This window comes from Chiroxiphia lanceolata, chromosome W, assembly GCF_009829145.1.
Source record: "Chiroxiphia lanceolata isolate bChiLan1 chromosome W, bChiLan1.pri, whole genome shotgun sequence".
Classification (NCBI taxonomy): Eukaryota; Metazoa; Chordata; class Aves; order Passeriformes; family Pipridae; genus Chiroxiphia; species Chiroxiphia lanceolata.
In genome coordinates this window covers 1214646-1232753 of record NC_045670.1, presented here as the reverse complement: position 1 = coordinate 1232753, position 18108 = coordinate 1214646, and the positions used below count along the sequence as shown (strand labels likewise).

At 43.3% G+C, this 18108-nt stretch overlaps 1 protein-coding gene across 1 annotated transcript in view; it reads left to right on the top strand.

The window, feature by feature from the left end:
* LOC116780085 (E3 ubiquitin-protein ligase UHRF2-like) overlaps positions 1-18108 on the top strand; it is a 202820-nt gene that overhangs the window by 83692 nt on the left and 101020 nt on the right. The window lies entirely within an intron of this gene.

Genomic DNA, 18108 nt, shown 5'->3' with positions numbered 1-18108 from the left:
ACTGCCAGCCTGGACCACCAGCAGTGGATAATAATCAGAGGGCTGGATTAGCTCAGGGAGTCTCCTACTAATATCCCTCACCCAGGCCCTGAGAAAGCAGCAGACTTCCCCGTGGAATGGGTCCGGCTGGCATATAGGGCCTTCAGTTCCCCTAAGAAGGTAGTTGCCTACTACAACTACCCTTCTTTTTTTCTTTATAGCTGTGGTTGTAATCTGTCTAGTAGAAGGGGTGCAAGCAGGAGACCCTCCAGACAGATCCTCTTCTTGACTGCCCTCTGCCTGACTCTCTGGGTCCAGGGCCTCATACCTGTTCTTTAAGGACACCGTGGGAGGTGATGGGGGTTGGGAGGGGATTCTTTTACCTCTTCGATCAGAGACCTGTTTCCATTCCCCCCCATCTACTTGGTTTGCTCCATCTGCCTGATGGCAGGAGGGGCAGGGTTTCACCATCTCCTGCTGGACTTCTTTTGGGGTCAAAAGGGTATGACTCCATCAGTCTATTTCCCTTTCACTCTCCCTAATACTTCTTAGCCTCTCCACTTCTTCCTTGAGCTCTGCCACTAAGCACAGCAAATCATTCACCTGCTCGCATCGTATGCAGGCACCTCTTGCACTGTCCTCTGGTACTAATGCCAGGCTCAGACACTCTGTGCAGCCAGTGACCTGAACAGCTGCGTCCTTCCTGGGGGGTTCTGTCTGGGTAAGCACACTCCCCCTGATAGCAGCAACGGCTTTCGCTCATTTGGAAACCATTGCTGGGTCGAGTTGAGTTGCAGAAAAAAAAATACAGACAGCCACACAACCCACCAGAGAGAGCTGGGAGGGTGGCTGTGCCCTTCCTGCTCGCCCTGCCTGCACAAACTCACTGCCATGTCACACTCCTGTTTGCTTGCGCTCCGGGTTGCCTGTGCTCCCTGGAGCAGTTTAAATCTCCAGGCAATGATCTCAGCTCCACCCCCTGGTCAACTGATTAGGCCTCGCAGGGCAGCTGGGCTGAGCTGGAAAAAATGACCCACGTTGCAGCAGTTTGTTAAGAACTGTTGCCCGTGGAATGGACTCACACTGGAGAAGTTCGTGAAGGACTGTCTCCTGTAGGAGGGACCCGATGGGGAGCAGAGGGAGGACTCCTCTCCCTGAGCAGTGGCAGAAACAACAACTGACTGTAACTCCCATTCCCCATTTCCCTGCACTGCTGGGAGGGAGGATGTAGAACTTGGAAGGAGGGAGGGGTGGGAGGAAGGTAATTTTAACATTTCCTTTACTTCTCATTCTCCTGCTCCGATTCTGTTAGTAATAAATTTAATTAATATCCCCACTTTGAGTCTTTTTTGCCCATGAGGGTGATCAGTACGTAATCTCTCCCAGTCCTTAACTCATGAACCCTTTGTTATATTTTCTGTCCTCTGTCCAGTTGCAGAGGGGAGTGAGAGAGAAGCTTTAGTGGGTACCTGGTGCCCAACCAGGGTCAACCCACTATAAGGGCCTAATGATTGATGTGTTTTAGCTTCAAAAATTAGGAGTTGTAGGGCCTCATTGTGGAGGGGGGGTCCAATCCCACTTTGCCCTTTTCCGCAACAAATCATATAAGGGCCTTGCAATTATCAGAAAGTTGGGGATGTGATTCCTCAAAAGAAACCAGGAAGCCTAAAGTATGCTGCAGATCTTTCTTATTCTCAGGCATTTTAATTTGGTCTAGGGAAGTGAGGGTGCATGCTGGTTTAAAAGTAAACTGGCGGGAGAAATGAACCCAACTCAAGAGAGATTACAAATCAGAGTTACTAAAAAGATTACAATAAATGCAATGATACAGAGGTGATTGTACAGGTGCAATTTCATCTCCTGCTACCAAAATTTCATCAATGTATTGGTATACTTTTATTCCCAGTGGAATGAGTGACAGTTCTTGCGCCAGTGTGTGATGGGCTAGAGTGGGTGAATGTTTAGGTCCTTGTGGGAGGCGAGTAAAAGTGTACTGCTGACCTTTCCACATTAAAGTAAAACACTCCTGATCTTGGTCTTGCAGAAGGACCATAAAAAACATGTCTTTGACATCAATAGTGGCCATGATTTGGTGGGCTTGTTCTTGTATGGTAGCTATTAGTTCAGCAATATTTGGGACTGCTGCAGTAAAAAGCCCTGTGTTTGCATTAAGGCATTGGTAGTCCACAGTAAATCTTGAATTGCCATTTGCCTTGCGAACTGGCCACACAGGAGCGTTGTAAGGGTAATGTGTTGTAATCGCTATTCCTCTTTCTTTTAAATCTCCAATAACTGGAGCAATTCCTTCTCTGACTCCCAAGGGTAGGGGGTAAGGTTTGACATTGGTTATTAGGGAGAGAGGAAGAACAGGGGCAGAGCCTAACAGACACTAATGCTGGGTTTCCTTCCCCTAAGCCCATATTTTTCCTTCCTCGTCAGTCCATGACCTTCCCTTTAGGAGGTCTAGCCCCAATAAATTTGTAGGAAATTTTCCCAAAACCATTAGGGTTTCAATTGCTCTCTCCTCTCCTGGCAACCAACATCTTACCTTTGCTGTCATCTGGGCTTGGGTGTATCCAAAACATCCACAACAAATATACCCTTACACGAGGGAATGATTCCACATGAAGAGACATCTTCAACTTTGAGGGTGGACATTTGAGCTTCAGTGTCTACTAAAAAGGTTATAAGAATTTTGTGGGGACCAATAGGTCAGATTATTAATAAGTCTGCTTTGTAATTTTTGGTAGGCTGTCTAATGTAAAGCCACACTCCATCCCCTGGTTTACCGACTGGGGAGGAAGGAAAGGGTTTCCAGCCATCTCCCCTTTCTGTGATACTTCTAGGTGAGGGGCTGTAGCAGGGACAACAGCTTTTATTGATCCCTCTTTTGCTGGCCATTCTTTAGATAATATCTCTAATTTATTTGGATCTTTGGGATCCCTTTTTGTAAAGCCAAAATACAAAGACCATTTTTTTCCCCCGTTATTCACTTGTGTTAGGTTGTCCTCCTTGCCCAGGAGAGAAAGTTACTTTTCAGAGTCTTATTGGAGGAATAGGTGTTCTGCATTCTGTGTGCCAAATTGATTTAGGATTGATGGTTTTACCTGGCTTCATTTCCCCCCCCTTTTCTTAAAACTTATGAATTCTTTCATCAAGTTCCAAGGACAAAAGATCTTGATAGGTATGCATTATTGTCTATACTGTGTGTCCTTTTGACGCTTGCTAGCATCGTGCCCAATACAACTTGGTTTGTTCCCATTGTTCCTTAGCAACAGTGTGGGAATGCATAGGCTCTGATTTCTAAGTTTTCAATATGCTGTACAACTTGAGGCACTTGCCCATTAAGAATAGGGGTGTCTAGTAAGTCAGAGTCCCAATGCTCTTCTGACCATAATTGGTGAGCTTGAGAGTTACAAGCTAAACAAAGTATGTTAAAAACTCCTTCTCTTTCTCTAACTACTCTCTAAGTTTTCTTGTTACAATTTTGACACCATACACAAATCCAAGGGCGGCATGAGCAACCATGAGTGTGACAAGCACCTACCAACTGCACTTGCAAATCACTTATATCTATAATTTCTCCCTCAAGATCAATTCCTTTCTTCTGTAGCGCTGTCCTCCACAGAGTCATTAGACTATTTAGGCATGTTCGGCGCCTGTGTTCTGCAGTTGGTTCCAGAGGGGGAAGGTTCGGAAGATTCATGGAGCTGCAATGAAGGTAGTCAGCAACATTCGGGAAGGCCTTTTTCACTTTTCTTGCAGAGGCTTTCCTAAAAGATTTTGAACATATACCCAACCACTAGGATTAAATGTACGTAATTTATAGTCAGGCTTGTTTAGGGCGTTTTTTGTCAAGGTGTTTTCTTACAGCGATAACATAATCATATACATACTTATTTGATCAACAGCATTACTATTTACAATCTGCATAGCATAAGGTTGACCATGCAAAATTTTAAATGGGCTTAGTTCTTCCTTTGATCGAGGTTTAACCCTCAACCTAAATAGAGCAATAGGCAAAGCTTGGTACCATTGTAAATTAGTCTCTTGACATACTTTAGCAATTTGTTGTTTGATAAGATGATTCATCTTTTCTACTTGCCCACTGGTCTGTGGCCTGTAGGGCGTATGCAATTGCCATCTAATTTGCAATGCTTTGCTTATTGCTCTTACAACTTTTGCACAGAAATGTGAGCCTCTGTCTGAAGAGATATTCTTTTGTACCTCAAATCGTGATATAATTTCATTCAATAAAACTTTGGTCACCTTTCCTTCTTTGTTTGTTCTGCATGGAAACACTTCAGGCCACCCAGAAAATGTGTCAGTCAACACTAAAAGATATTTATACCCTCCCCCCTTTTCTTGGGAGTTAAGAAAAGTCAATTTGCCAAACTTCACTGGGGAATTTCCCTCTGTTTATTGCCCCTTGTTGTATTTTGGTTCCTGTATTCGGATTGTTTTCCAGACATCGGTCACATTGTAGAATTTCCTCTGCATGTTTGACAGTTTTTCCTTGGGCAGTTAGCAGTCCTCTTTCTTTCCAAATTGCTCCGTGAGCATGTACGACGGAGAAGGCATACTTAGAGTCTGTCCAAATATTAATCCGTATGCCTTCTGCCAATTCCAGAGCTCAAGTAAGAGCTATCAGTTCTGCTTTCTGTGCCGAAGTTCCTGCAGGTAAAGGATTTGATTTGATTACCTCTTCCATTATGGTTACCTCATAGCCTGCCATCCTTACTCCTTGTTTCACAAAACTGCTGGCGTCAGAGAACCAACTGTCTGCATCTTCAAACGGCTGTTCTTTGGAGTCCAGGCGGTTGGACTAGATTGCTTCGATGGTCTCCAGGCAGTCATGCTCAATTGGTTCTGCTGGTATTCTTCCTTCTGGGAATGAGGCTGAGTTCACAACGTTAGTTACTTGAATGGTTATATCATCTGACTCGGTTAGGATTGCCTGGTACTTTAGGAATCTAGAAGGTGACAACCAATGGCCACCCTTCTGCTCTAGTACTGCAGATACAATGTGGGACACTAACACAGTCATTTTCTGGCCCAATGTGAATTTTCTGACCTCTTCTATATTTATGATTACTGCAGCCACTGCTTTCAGACAACTGGGCCATCCTTTGCTTACTTTCTCCAACTGTTTGGAGAAATAAGCCACAGCTCTTTTGTATGGTCCCAACTGTTGTGCTAAGACTCCTAAAGCTATTTCTTGCCGTTCATGAGAGAACAGCCAAAATGATTTTGTTACATCGGACAGGCCCATAGCTGGGGTTTTCATTAGTTTCAGTCTCCTAAAAACTCCCTCTGCTTCGGGAGTCCAGACTAGGACACTCTTAGTTTCTTTTAGTAAATCATACAGTGGTTTGACGAGTATCCCATATTGATAGATCCATAAACGGCACCAACCTGTCATTCCCAGGAAGGCTCATAGGTCTCTCACCGTTTCTGGTCTGGGCATCTGGCAGATGGCTTCCTTTCTTGCTGTTCCTAGGGATTGTTGTCCTCTGGAAATTTCACATCCCACTACTTTTTCTTGCACCAACTGTGCTTTCTGTTGAGAAACTCGATACCTGCTTAAACCCAGGAAATTCAACAGAGAAATTGTCCATCTTACACACTCTTCTTCTGTTTTAGTTGCTATTAGCAGATCATCTACATATTGTAGAAGAGTACCATCTCCCTGTGGCCTTTCCCATTGTTCTAATTCTTTGGCTAATTGGTTCCTGAACAATGTGGGACCATTTTCATAACCTTGAGGTAAAACCGTCCAGGTTAATTGAGTCTCCCTCCCTTTGCTAACAGGGCTAAGGTAAGGCAGAAGAATGCATCTTTTAAATCTAACACTGTAAACCGGATCAGATTATCCTTTAATTTAGTCAAGTGTATAAGGGTTGCCTACTACTGGGTGTAAGGTTTTCGTAATCTCATTTATAGTTCTTAGGTCTTGAACTAGTCTATAAATTTCATTTGGTTTCTTTGACTGGCAAAATTGGTGTGTTGAAATCTGAGTCACATACTACTAGTAACTCTCATTCTAAAAATTTATCTATTATCAGTTCGATTCCCTTTCTTTTAGCTTCAGTGGGTATTGTTTTCTGATTACTGGTTTTATACAACTGATAGTCAGGCTCAAAGCTATTATCAATTGTTCCTCGTTTACTTGGAATTCAAGTTTATTTTTGTTGAATTATTTGACAAATAAATCCTTACCTAGTAGAGACCTTGGAGAATTGGGTAGATAAAAATTTATAATCTTCTATTTGTTTCTCAATTTTATGCTTAAGAGATTTTAGAAAATAGGCTTTTTCTGGTTGGCCTGTCGCTCCCACAACTTGTACAAATTTGTCACTTTTGGCATTAGTTCCTGATTCAAAACTAAAATATAACTCCTGTGTTGATTAAAAACTCTTAATTCTTTTTCACCCTCCCCTAGCTCCATTTTAACTAGTGGGTCTGCTAGGGAACGACTCACCGGTCCTCCTCAGTCACTGCTCTGATAGGGCACTCTTAGACTTCCTATTAAAGATGGTCTCGTTTTCAGTGACCTATTTGCAAGCAATAGGAACACTGTTTTGACTTTATGTCGATGGAAGGGAACGGACAGCAACCAATGTTGCTGATCTGTTCTAAACTCCAGTATTATTTTCTTCTTCATCATCATCAGAACTTATTCTGATTCCGAAGAAGTGTCAGTCTCAACAGACAAAAAGGGTTTTATTGCCGCAGTTATTGCATCAGCTAAATAAGCTGCTTTCTCTTGTTGGACTATTTTTGCGGCAGCTTCTAAAAACTGGGCTGTATCAGCGCTTTTAGGTAGCGTACTCAAAACCTGTTTTGTATTTTCATTAGCATTATTATAGGCTAACATGTCTAAGAATTTTGTTTTCATGTTATTATCTATGTCCGGATCTGAATTGATCGACTCATGTAAACGATCTACAAACTGATTGTACGGTTCAGTGGGTCCTTGTTTGATCAAAGTACATGGGGGTCCTGACTTCGCATCTCTTATCATAAGCAATGATTTATAAGCTAAATCTTGACTAGTTTGTAATACCTCATCTGGAAACTGTGCTTGTACTTCTGCTTTTTCATACTGACCAAGACTTATGAGTGCATCAGAGGTAACACCGTAGAGAGGATGCCCTGGTTGCCTAGGTTGTGCAGCAGCTGCTGCGCAGCTGGCATTCCATTTACTAAAAAATTGTAATTGCTGGGAAGGAGAAAGCAACGTTTTTATAATCATACGAGTATCAAATGGTGTTAACAAATGTGCAGAAAAAAGATGTTGCATTATTGATTGTGAGTAACTGCTTTTTAAACCATATTGTGAAACAGCTGCCTTTGCCTCTTTTATGATCTTCCAATTTATAGCTTCCCAGGACTTATTTCCTGCATTATCTACAAATACAGGAAAAGCACTAGATTCCAAGAGCTGAAAATCCCCTTCAGAGGCAGCAGCCTGCATAATGTTTTTCCAATTCTGTGCTGGATTAACACTCACCCCCTCCCTCCTCCTCCCTCCACCCGGCAAGGTTGGAACCCCTATACCAGAAGTTCCCACTCCGGGCATCCCAGGAGAGGGGTTTGGAGGAGGCAATGCTGGCACTGCAGGCAAGGTTGGAACCTGGGAAAAACTTGGATTTTGCGGCACGAACTGTCTCTCTGTTAAATGAGATTTAAGCTCTTCGAAGCAGCGTAACAAATTGTTCACTTCATCTTTTGTTGCAAGCATAGTAATCTTGTCGCTTTCATCTTCCGGGCTCTCCTCGTCAGAGGCTGAGTTGGGAGACGGGAGTGAGGAAAATTGCTGTTCCACGTTGTCGTGATACAGTGTTTCCTTCTTCCTTTGCTGCAGCGTTGGTACGAAGCTGGCAATTTCTCCCGCGGCAGCTTCAGTCGGGGTAGCAGCAACTTTTTTCAAAATAGATCTGGTTGCCATAGTAGCAAGTTTCTGAGGGCGTCTTCCTGGTTCAGAGGCGTCGACTCTTGATGACGTAAATTCAGGCGACATGGTGCTTCCAGGCGGTAACGGTGCAGCGACATCTAGTGGCGCGGAGGCTCCTAGCATCTCGGTTCCAAGCTGCGCATGTGCAGAAACAGTCTGTGACTCAGTGCCCACAGCAGGTGCAGCTGAGGGGGGGGCTGCTGGCTGCGCAGGCTCAGTAGAAGATGGTAGTGCTGGCAGAGCAGGGGCAGAGAAGGGCGGTGGTGCTGGCAGAGTGCCAGCGTCGCTCTCCGCTGCTCCTACTTTTCTCACAGTCTCTGCTGGCACAAGTGTGCTGTTAAACTGAGTTAGTCCCGCTGCTTTTATTAGCGATCGCGACTGTGCAGCTGCAGGCACTAGGACCTCCTCGCAAACAGACTTATCGGCTTGGAGACACGCTGCAGACCCGCCGACTCCCGACAAAGTTCCCTGAGCAACTATAAGTTTTCGCTGTTCCGTACTTAAGTCTTGCAGCGATTCAACTACCAGACGCCAAACCGGAGGGTATTTTTAGCGTCCTTTGATCCCTTAGAGATCTCGTCCCATAACTGTTCCTTTATAGTATCCCACATAGATACCTCAAAGGCGGCTTGAGTGGACGGAATTAGCTTCTTAGCTCTCACCCAATCTATTAACCCTTTCAGAGCTTTTTCATCATAATTTGGCTCTCTTAGAGAGACTATACATTGCAGGAGCCTTCCCACAGCTTCTTCATCTTTAGAAAGAGTGGACCCCATGCTCCCGCCAGCTGACTCACCGGGCCAAGGCGAGCTTCCAATTTGACCGTGCACGGCTTTGTTCACAGCACCGGGGCTCAGTGCTGCCTGTAACAGCTGCTTCCTTCGGCTCTTCCGTTCGCCTTACGTCCCGGAGAACTGACGAACTTTGAGTCCCTGCTTCTCAGGCACCAATTGTCGATGGAAGGGAACGGACAGATGCTCTTAGGTCAATATGATCAGGCAAAATGTCGTCTTTATTAGAAGAAAGACAGATTATATAGTGCTCATGACGCTTAGTTTCTTGTTCACTCTACATTGGTTACATAAGGAAAACATGTTCTGCTGTCCACTGTTAATTGGACCACAACAGGTGGTCATAGGAGATGAGAACACCTTATTCACTTTGCCAAGACTCCTCCTTGGCATTTGGCATGAATCCACCTTTGTCCTAACTTCAGGCCTTGTAGCCATCTTAGTGGCGCAGTAATTTTTACTATCAGTACTCAGCTATGCTAAGGCAAAAATCTCAGAAATGCAATAGAAATTGTTCACACAATTTCTGCCCTACGACAACTTTATTCTGGTTTGTTGGGAAAGGAAACCTCCTCTTCCCCTTGCAGGGTAACCACGACCTCTGCCTCTAGTATTTATCTCTGGGAACCTTGAGCTTTGGGCTGCCACTGCTACCACTACAACTTTAGCAACTTTCTCATCCTTTTTCTTTTTCTCTTCTCTCTCCCTATTGTTGTATACCTTCCAAGTGTCATTCATTAATGTCTCTAAGTCTTTGTCTTCAGGATGTTCGAGTTTTTGCAGCTTCTTTCTAATATCTGGGTTACTCTGTCCCATCAATAACGCTAGTAATTGTTGTTTGCCTGCTTTTGACGCAGGATCTAAAGGTGTATATCGTCTCATAGCAGCTCTAAGTCTGTCTAAGAATTCCGAAGGCATCTCATCTCGTCCTTGTCTAACATTATAAAGAGTTGCCCAGTTAATTATTTTTGCTTTCTCTCCCTCCTTCTCCTTGGTTTTCCGTTCAGCAGTCCTGGTACAATATGAATAGCCAATCCCTTCTTCCTGATCGTTCTCTAAGCTTTCGGTATCTATTGTCTTTATGCTTTTCGTCCTTTTTCCTTTCATCCCTTCCTGGTTTCTGAGGGTTACTTTCTTCTCTATATCTTTCTGATTTTTGCAGGCTACTTTCTATTCTATTCCTTTCTGATTCTGGTAAACTACTTTCTTTTTCATCCCTTTTTCACTTCTGCGGGGTGCTCTCTTTCTCCTCCCTTCCTGATTGTAGCAGGCTGCTTTCTTTACTTTGCTGGCCTCCCATTATTATTATAGGGGCTTAATTATGCACTTAGCTGGGATCTCTCAACCTGTCCTACCGTGCCATGCACAGAATATCTATCTATAATGTACCAGTTACTGTTGACAAATATTAATCTTTCAAGGAAAGATTCTCCTCAGATCTTCTAACTGTCTGAGCGTCAGTAATATACCAGCTGATCCAGGGGTCGTGTTCCTAAACCGATTTCCAGTTGCAAATATTTTAAATCACTAGGGGGTTGTACTCTAGTTCATCTCTAAATTGATTTTCTTATAAATTTTCTTAGATTACACATTATCACAGCAAGTTCACACTTTTCTTAATCTATTCCACTGTCTTGAAATATCTTTTATTTTGTCTCAGCACTTCATACATACAACATCCAGCTGCTTTATCTGTTTCTAGCTCTGCAATCGCTTCACGGTGATGCTGCATCTCAGACACTCACACACACACACATTTGCACACTTTTAAGTTTTGGGTTTTTTCGTTTTGGTTTTTTTTTTAAGTTTTCTATTGCATTACCACTTAAGAGCAGAATATACTTAATCTGAGTAAATCTTGGCAATAACATTCATTCCCTTGGTCTTTTCCAAGCCTTAATTATCACCGCACTTTTAAGTTTCAAATGGCGTGGTATAGTTTCTGTTGCTTGTTCGAGATTACCAAGGTTATCTCCTGTAAACAATCAAACAAACTACAATTTTAACACAGACCAGAGCAGTTTATAAAAAAAACAGCATATAAAAATGAAACATTACAAAGAAACTTCACAGTACATTATCTCTAACTACCTCATTCCAGGAATTCTTCAGTAGGACTAGAGGCTTCTCTGGGTCCTAGAGTCCCTTGTCTCAAGAAAATCAGAAGGAAACACTCTCAAATCTTGAGACAGCTTAGAAGGGAAAGTTAAGGACCATTAGTCTCCCAAATCTTTAAGTCAGACGCAACTTTAAATACATTACTGGACAATATTCCACACAAAACAGAAAGCGGATGAGACAACACAAAGCAAAAGCATTTTTAAGAAACATATTGCCAGACAATACACAAAAGCACAAAAGGTGAATAACTTCCCATATAGAACTCTAAACATTTAGCAAAATAGTTTAGCAAAATAGTCTATGACACACACAACATTTTGCAAAATAGTCTATGATACACAGAAGGCAAACAAAACAATACAAATAGCAATCAGAATGCCACAAGTAATAGAACCTCTTTTTTTTTTTTTTCTGCTGTGTCGGGACTTTAACTCGATTGGAGACCCCCTTTGGGGTCCTCCTGGCGGGACTCTAACCTGCAGTTGGGGTTAATGCCGAGGCGTACCCCGACTTCCCCTCGAGTGGTAGCGTCCTACCCCCTGCCAAGCAAAGTGCTATTCCTTCTAAATTAAAATACAAAAGTATAAATACCTCTTAATTTGGAGCAGGAGGTTCATATCCACTGGTGCATAGAGCCAAGGGGTCCGGGAGACTCTGCCGACAGAAATCCAGTCAGGGGCCCCCAGAGTGTCCCTGGGCCCCGTGGGTCATGATCCCGGGAGTCCTCACTCCTGGCTGGCTCACCAAAATGATGCCAATTTTATGCCTCCAAAAAGGCACGGACGGAGAAACTGCTCAAAGTTTGTAGCCTTTAAGCAGGAGGTATTTTATTACGACAGTCGGGAAGCAGTCAGGTCTTCCTGGACAAAACTGTTTTGTTCCAGCAACTCACAGTTGGTCCTTTTATACAAATTTTGCCAAGCAATTGCATCATACAATATAAAAATTCATGATATTGCAACATCCATTTTTAATATTCATAACAGGTGGAATTTAGGTGGAGTTAGGGGTGTGGTCTTCAATTTGGGGAGTATCTGGGAGGGTCGTTCCTGTTCTTCAGCCTCATGACCCTGTGTCCTTTCATCATCTTCATCATAAACTCTTGAACTTTCTCTAATTTGGATAGTTTCCCTGTGCATTTGGCAGTGATTTCTGGTGTCTGGCAAGAGTACCTGAATCTTGGTTCATCTCCTTTCCCTTATCTCTCTCTGTTTCCCTTCCATATGTCCTTTTATGTCTGCGTTCTCCCGTGTACTCTTGCTTATGTTCCTTCATGTCAGTGCGTCCTGTATTTTTAGTGAATTTATTGCCTTCGCTGTTTCTCAACACTAAGTTCTCTATGCTTTTGTTTAAAACCTGCACTTTGAGTTTAACTCTCTAATTCTTGTATTGTTATACTATATTTGCTTTCCAGGTTTTACCTGGCTTCAGGATCAATTGTATTTGAGGATATTGGACCATATTTTCTTCCATAATTAACTCTTGTGCCACCTCCCCCCAGGTCCAAATCTTACATTCCCCGCAGTTATGGTTGGGGGTTACAGCTACCTCCAAGGTGGCTATAACTCTTTCCTCTTTTGTGAGGTTCACTATTCATCCTTTTAGTTGGATGCCCATGGGTTTCATAGATTCAGGGAGACCTCTAATATGGGGAGTCATTCTTTTGGGGTCTACAGGCATCATCATAGTGGATTCATGATGTGGTTTTAACTCTCAATCATGCATCATTTGTAAACAGGTGGCTTTTTGCACACTTTCCACAATTTGGTCTATTGTCCCCACAATTGCCAGGGGATCTCCCCTTTCCAGGGAATTAAATCTGCTTGCCCAATAACCTGCTCTCTGGGTAAGAGACCAGGGAGCATGTTGTCTCCTGTGGTTAGGAAGACCCCCGGTCCCCAGCATCCATTGGCCTCTTTCTCTGATAATAAAATTTGGTCACCCCCAGTAAGAAAGATTCTCCAAACACAGTCTCAGATTCTTTAGGGGTTCAGCTATATTCATTTTTTAATTTAGCCAATTCAGTAGCCATATACTGGATTTCTTTTGTGGTTATTTGAGGTGTCTCATCTTCTGAACCCTCATACGTGTATTCTGTTTTAATCAGGGGACGTAGCAAGACTGGCGACTTCTCAAGTTGATTATGCAAAGATAGAGAAGGGGTACGTTGTTGTTTCTTTAGGTAGCCCCAGTTCTGACTCCTTGTCCCTTTCTCTCATTAATCTTGTGTGCAACTCCTCCTGGAGTACATGGGCATTAGCCCTATCATTTTTCAGTTCCTCCTAGAGGATATGGGCAGTAGCCCTCTCCTCCTCCAGTTGCGACTGAAAGGCTTTAATTAGATCTTGCAGCAATGCAATAGTCTCATTTTCAACTTTACAGCTGTTCCTCTTTATTTTTAATATCAGTTATTATAGCCGCACCCAAAACTACGCATACAATAGGTTTTCCTTTCCCTTTTTTGGCTCTCACCCTGCCCCGCAGGATGGAGATTCAATCAACAATTGCTTGGATATTACACCAATTTTCTTGTGCCCATTCCATGCTTGGAGGGGATGGCTTAGTGACAAATTCATCCAAAAGATTAATGAGAGATTGAGAATCACTTTCCATTTTACAACAAACACACAGGAGTGGTCTTCCCGAGGGGCACCTTGTTTAAGTTACTTCCAGTGTCCCACTCCTCACCCCTCAGGAGGCACCTTTTTTTAAACACTTCCTAATACACCTTGCTTTTGAGGGGCACCTTGCATTATACTTTTTCATCAAGCAAACAATAACAGCATGCACCTTACTTCACTTGCAGCAGATAAACAATCATAAAGGTACCTTACTTCATTTCTTTATTACAAAAAGGTCGATCATTAAAATGGGCAATTATCATCTTGGAATCAACACTCTTGCTTTTAGGGTATCCTGTAAATGTGACGTCAAAAAGACGTTCCAATACATTTAGGTACAAAGAGGTGAAAGTGTGCCTCCATCCATAAATGCAGAGAGGAATTTAAGTTTGAATACACCCGAAAGAGATTAAGACACAAATGAGGTCAAATGCTGGTATCCAAAATGATAATTTGACTTTATTACCTATAAGAGAGGCAGAGAAAGAAGAAAAAATAGAGAAAAGTGGGAAAAGCTAAGAATAATTACAGGAAGTACAGGAAAGAGTTTAGCACCACCATGAACTCAGCGCTGGATTTCATCCTTGGTGATGGGGGGGATCTCCATCGGATCATTCTCCTGTCTCTGAGTTCTCACAGTGTGTGTTAACCCCATGGTGAATCCTGGGTCCAGTCGGGCTGGTCGCAGTGCTGCGCAGGCAGTGCCGAGGTGCAGCTCGTGTGCGGACACTGGTGTATATGCGCCCGGGGCACATGCTGGCTGTGTGTGTGGGGGCAGGGTTTCCCACCTTAGTGTAAGACCCCAGTCCCGAGGCCACAAGCTTAACTGGGAATATTACTTTAAAACTATGCAAGACCCCAAAAGTTATGCCAAGTGAACTTTTGCAGAGTCTTTGGTTCTTAATACCTTGATATAGCCTAAAAACAGAACGCACCACATGTTTCTCAGGAGATACTTTTAATTTTAGGAGGGAATAAGGATTTTGGCAAAAGTTTAAAAGGGGTAACATACAACCAAGTAGAGCATTCCACAAAGCACTGACCCAGCACATGCCAACCCACACAACTTAGCAGAATCCAACCCAGTGGTTTTAAGTTCCCCAAAAGAGATCAGGAAAAGAGTAAAGAAAGAAAAGAGATTAAAAGAAGAAACAGGAATAAAGACAGACAGAGAAAAGAGAAAAGAGAGAAGGAGTAAAGAAAGGGATTAGAATAAAAGAAAAAATAGCTACCACCAAGAGTCCTTCACGATGACAACAGGTTCCAGAGAAGAAAGAGGAACTGGAAACCCTGTGCTGCTGCATTTATGTGCTTTGGCCACCTGTGGCCACTCCTCCCAGGAGGGATCCCTGACACTGACCACTCAGTGCCTCCCATGTGGGAGTGAGGGGCCGTGTAGCCAGAGTTAGGTGTTGCAGGGGGCATGGTGTGGGTGGGGTACCAGGCTACCCTTTTGACTGACAGCTACTCCATGTGGGCTCTAGCCCTACCATGTGAGTTCTGGTGCTGCCATGTGAGTTCCAGGGCTGCAGGCCTGGCTCTTCCCCACATACACACACAAGTTGGTTCTGACCCCACAATAAAATATTTTTACTTATCCAGTGTTTCACACTTAGTCTGCGTGGCTCAGCCCCGACCTCTTCTGGGCTCGGTGTGTTTATGATCTCCGGAATGTCAGAATTCCTGCAGCTGCTCTGCAAGTGTGGGGAATTCCCCCACCCGCTCTGTGAGTGTGGGGACTGTAGTGTGTCCCTGCAGGGTTCGTGGGGGGCTAGGTTTCCTGCCTTTGATCTTCCCGCTGCATGCCCCCCCCCAGCACTTGCTTATATAGGGTTGGAGGCATCCTGCCTTACAGCAGGTGTTAACTACGTAACAACAGCATGTCCCACATGCACCGCATGCAGGTGCTTCTGAAACAGTCAAAACAATTTGCTTATTGAAGTTTGAACAAAGACAAACAGAAGGCAATGATGAAACATGCTCTACTTCTATCAGTTCTTTACAAGACGTCTCATTTAGTGTGATATTGCCGCTGCTGAAATACTGTGGTAACAATCAGCAACTCTTGTTCTTCAGCCTTCAGTAACCCCACAACTCCACAAAAGAAGGGTCCTCCTAGAGACTGGGCAAGCTAGGTAACTTCTTAATTTCCTTTGTCTCCAGGGCAGCTATACTGAAACCCCATTGGTACCCTTTTGGGTCCTTGAAATACCCTGTGTTGCCTAAAAGACCACAGAGAAAAAGACTCCAGGCCAATTTAGTGTAGAAGATAAGATAAAGAGAGCAGGTCCTTTAATGAGTCCGTAGGCCTAGAGGAATACATACCACGGGCACACCCTCAGACAGTGGTTCTATGATTTTATAAGATCCATCCAATCCCAGTTTGTCCACCCCTGGTTCTACCCCCTAACATGCCCCTTTGGGAATTGGGTCTGGGGGCGTTTGAGACCCCTTCTTCCTCATTTTCATCTTCTTCACAGCACGTACAGTCCTTGGAGTTCCTCCAAAGTTCTAGGTTTGAAGGTCGCTGTGTCTGTGTGATATCTTCTGGTCCAGACCTTAAGGTGTTTTTCTACAATTCTACCTTGAAAAGAAGACTAAACACGCTAACAGAATTTTAGAGGGATTGATATGAGATGGGGTAGTAGGGTTGGGTATGTGTAAACATTATGCTACAGGGTAAGGGATATAATACAGCTACATTAAAATCTACATTCACTACACATCTACTTATAAAATCTATAAAAACTAAAAATTCCCAAAAAAACTCTGAGGCATCACTATCCAGAGATAATCTATTCCAAGGATGCACAGAGCCTTTGGGCCAGTCCCAATGGTGTGCTTTTGCCCCTCATTCCCAGTCAGGCTAATCTCAGCCTCCAATGCAGTCAGCTGTTGGGATCCCCTGTCACTCCAGAAATACAAATGAGTTCTACCCCTGCATAGCTTGATGGCATTAGGGTACACTGTGCACCATTATCTGCTAGAACCTTATACTCCTGTGGGGCTGCTGTGCCAGGTCATCAAATCCACACAGTCCAGTAAACCCAGTTTTCCTTCTCCACCTGGCTGCAGGTAAGGTCCCTCTAGTCCTGGTCATAGGATTCTCCACTTACTTCTTGTAGAAATGGATTTTAATTCCAGGAGTAAGATCTGCCCTTACACTCAGCCTGGGAAACTACCCACTGAAGACTGGAGCAGCAACTTTCCTGGAAGAACCCCCATTTGTGATTGTTTTTCCCTTCAGTTCATGTACCTGTGCTTCTAAGTTAGATTTTCCATCCACTTCCTCATGTCCTCTCCATGGTTCCACAGGTAAAACCACAGGATACCCCTTGATGTGTACCTTCTACAGCCCTTCTCTTGAGGTCCAGTAGCTTCCGCTGTTTTTATAATGGGTCTGGCATTATATAAGGAGGATTTGAAGGAGAAAAAGAATCACTTTCCCTTGGTGCATTATCACAGGGCTCACCCCATATGTTTCCATCCCGTTCTTTAGGGGATGCAATTAATTTTCTAATCTGTACAATACTGGGGGATTGGGAACCTGCATAAGCATCGTATCAACCTTTTCTTGCAATGTTTTGGTTTTGTGGAGTTTTTTCTCCTGTCCTTCCTGTAACTGATTTTGCAGCTGCTCAGTTTTCAAAGATGGTTATAACTCAGCTACTTTCCTGCCCTCTATTTCTTCCTTGTTCCTTATTCTTTTTAAATTGACAAGCAGCTTCTAGGCAGGTGCCTAACATTTTACAAATAATGTCTTTGTCTTTTTCATTCTTTATATGGCCTCTGACCACCTTTAGCTGTTGCTACACAGTTTTCCAATCATGCCAGTTATCATGAGCCCATTCTTATGAGAATTTTAAATTTGGAATTATTCCATACTTTTGTAAGTAATCAGTGATATCACTTGCCATCTTGCTGTCTACGGCAATTTGTCATGAATGAGTGGTTTAGGTCGATTAAAGAATTGCTGTCAAAGGTATTAGCAAGAACAGGTTTAGTATAAATTTGTGAAAGCTCAACTTAATACAGTTCAATGGCAAGGTTCACTCTATTACTTACTACATGGATGAAGCATACAAAGGAACATCAGATTAGAATCAATTTAAAATAATTTGCACAGAGACCAGGGATGCAAAAGGGTAAGGGAGATCCTCACATTGAGTTACGAGGTTCATAGTGGACCCCCTTGCTTCCTAAAATCCTGATAGAGCCTGGGTGCAGCTGAGTCCAACTTAGTCTCAAACTTGGTCAATGGTTTATGTCTAGAGGATTTTAGCAACACTTAATCATTGACTAATTTAACATTTACAAAGTGATTCAAAAGGCTTTTCTACAATTGCAACAATGACAATTATAGATCCAAGATGGTAACATTCATACTATACTTGCTAGAGGGTATTTGAATCAATTCACACATGCACACACACAGACAGAGATGCATGTATATCTCTCTATACATACAAAGGTATCTGTCAAAAATGAGAGTTCAGTGAAATATGTCAAATGCCTTTGCATTTCTCAATGGGTGAGGGGTGAGCCTTGAGGAGTGGGGATATCAGTCTAACCCCCATCGTCAGCTTTTGGTTCTGGGTATCGCGAACTTGACAGTTTGTGAGCTCTGAGAGAGGGTCCA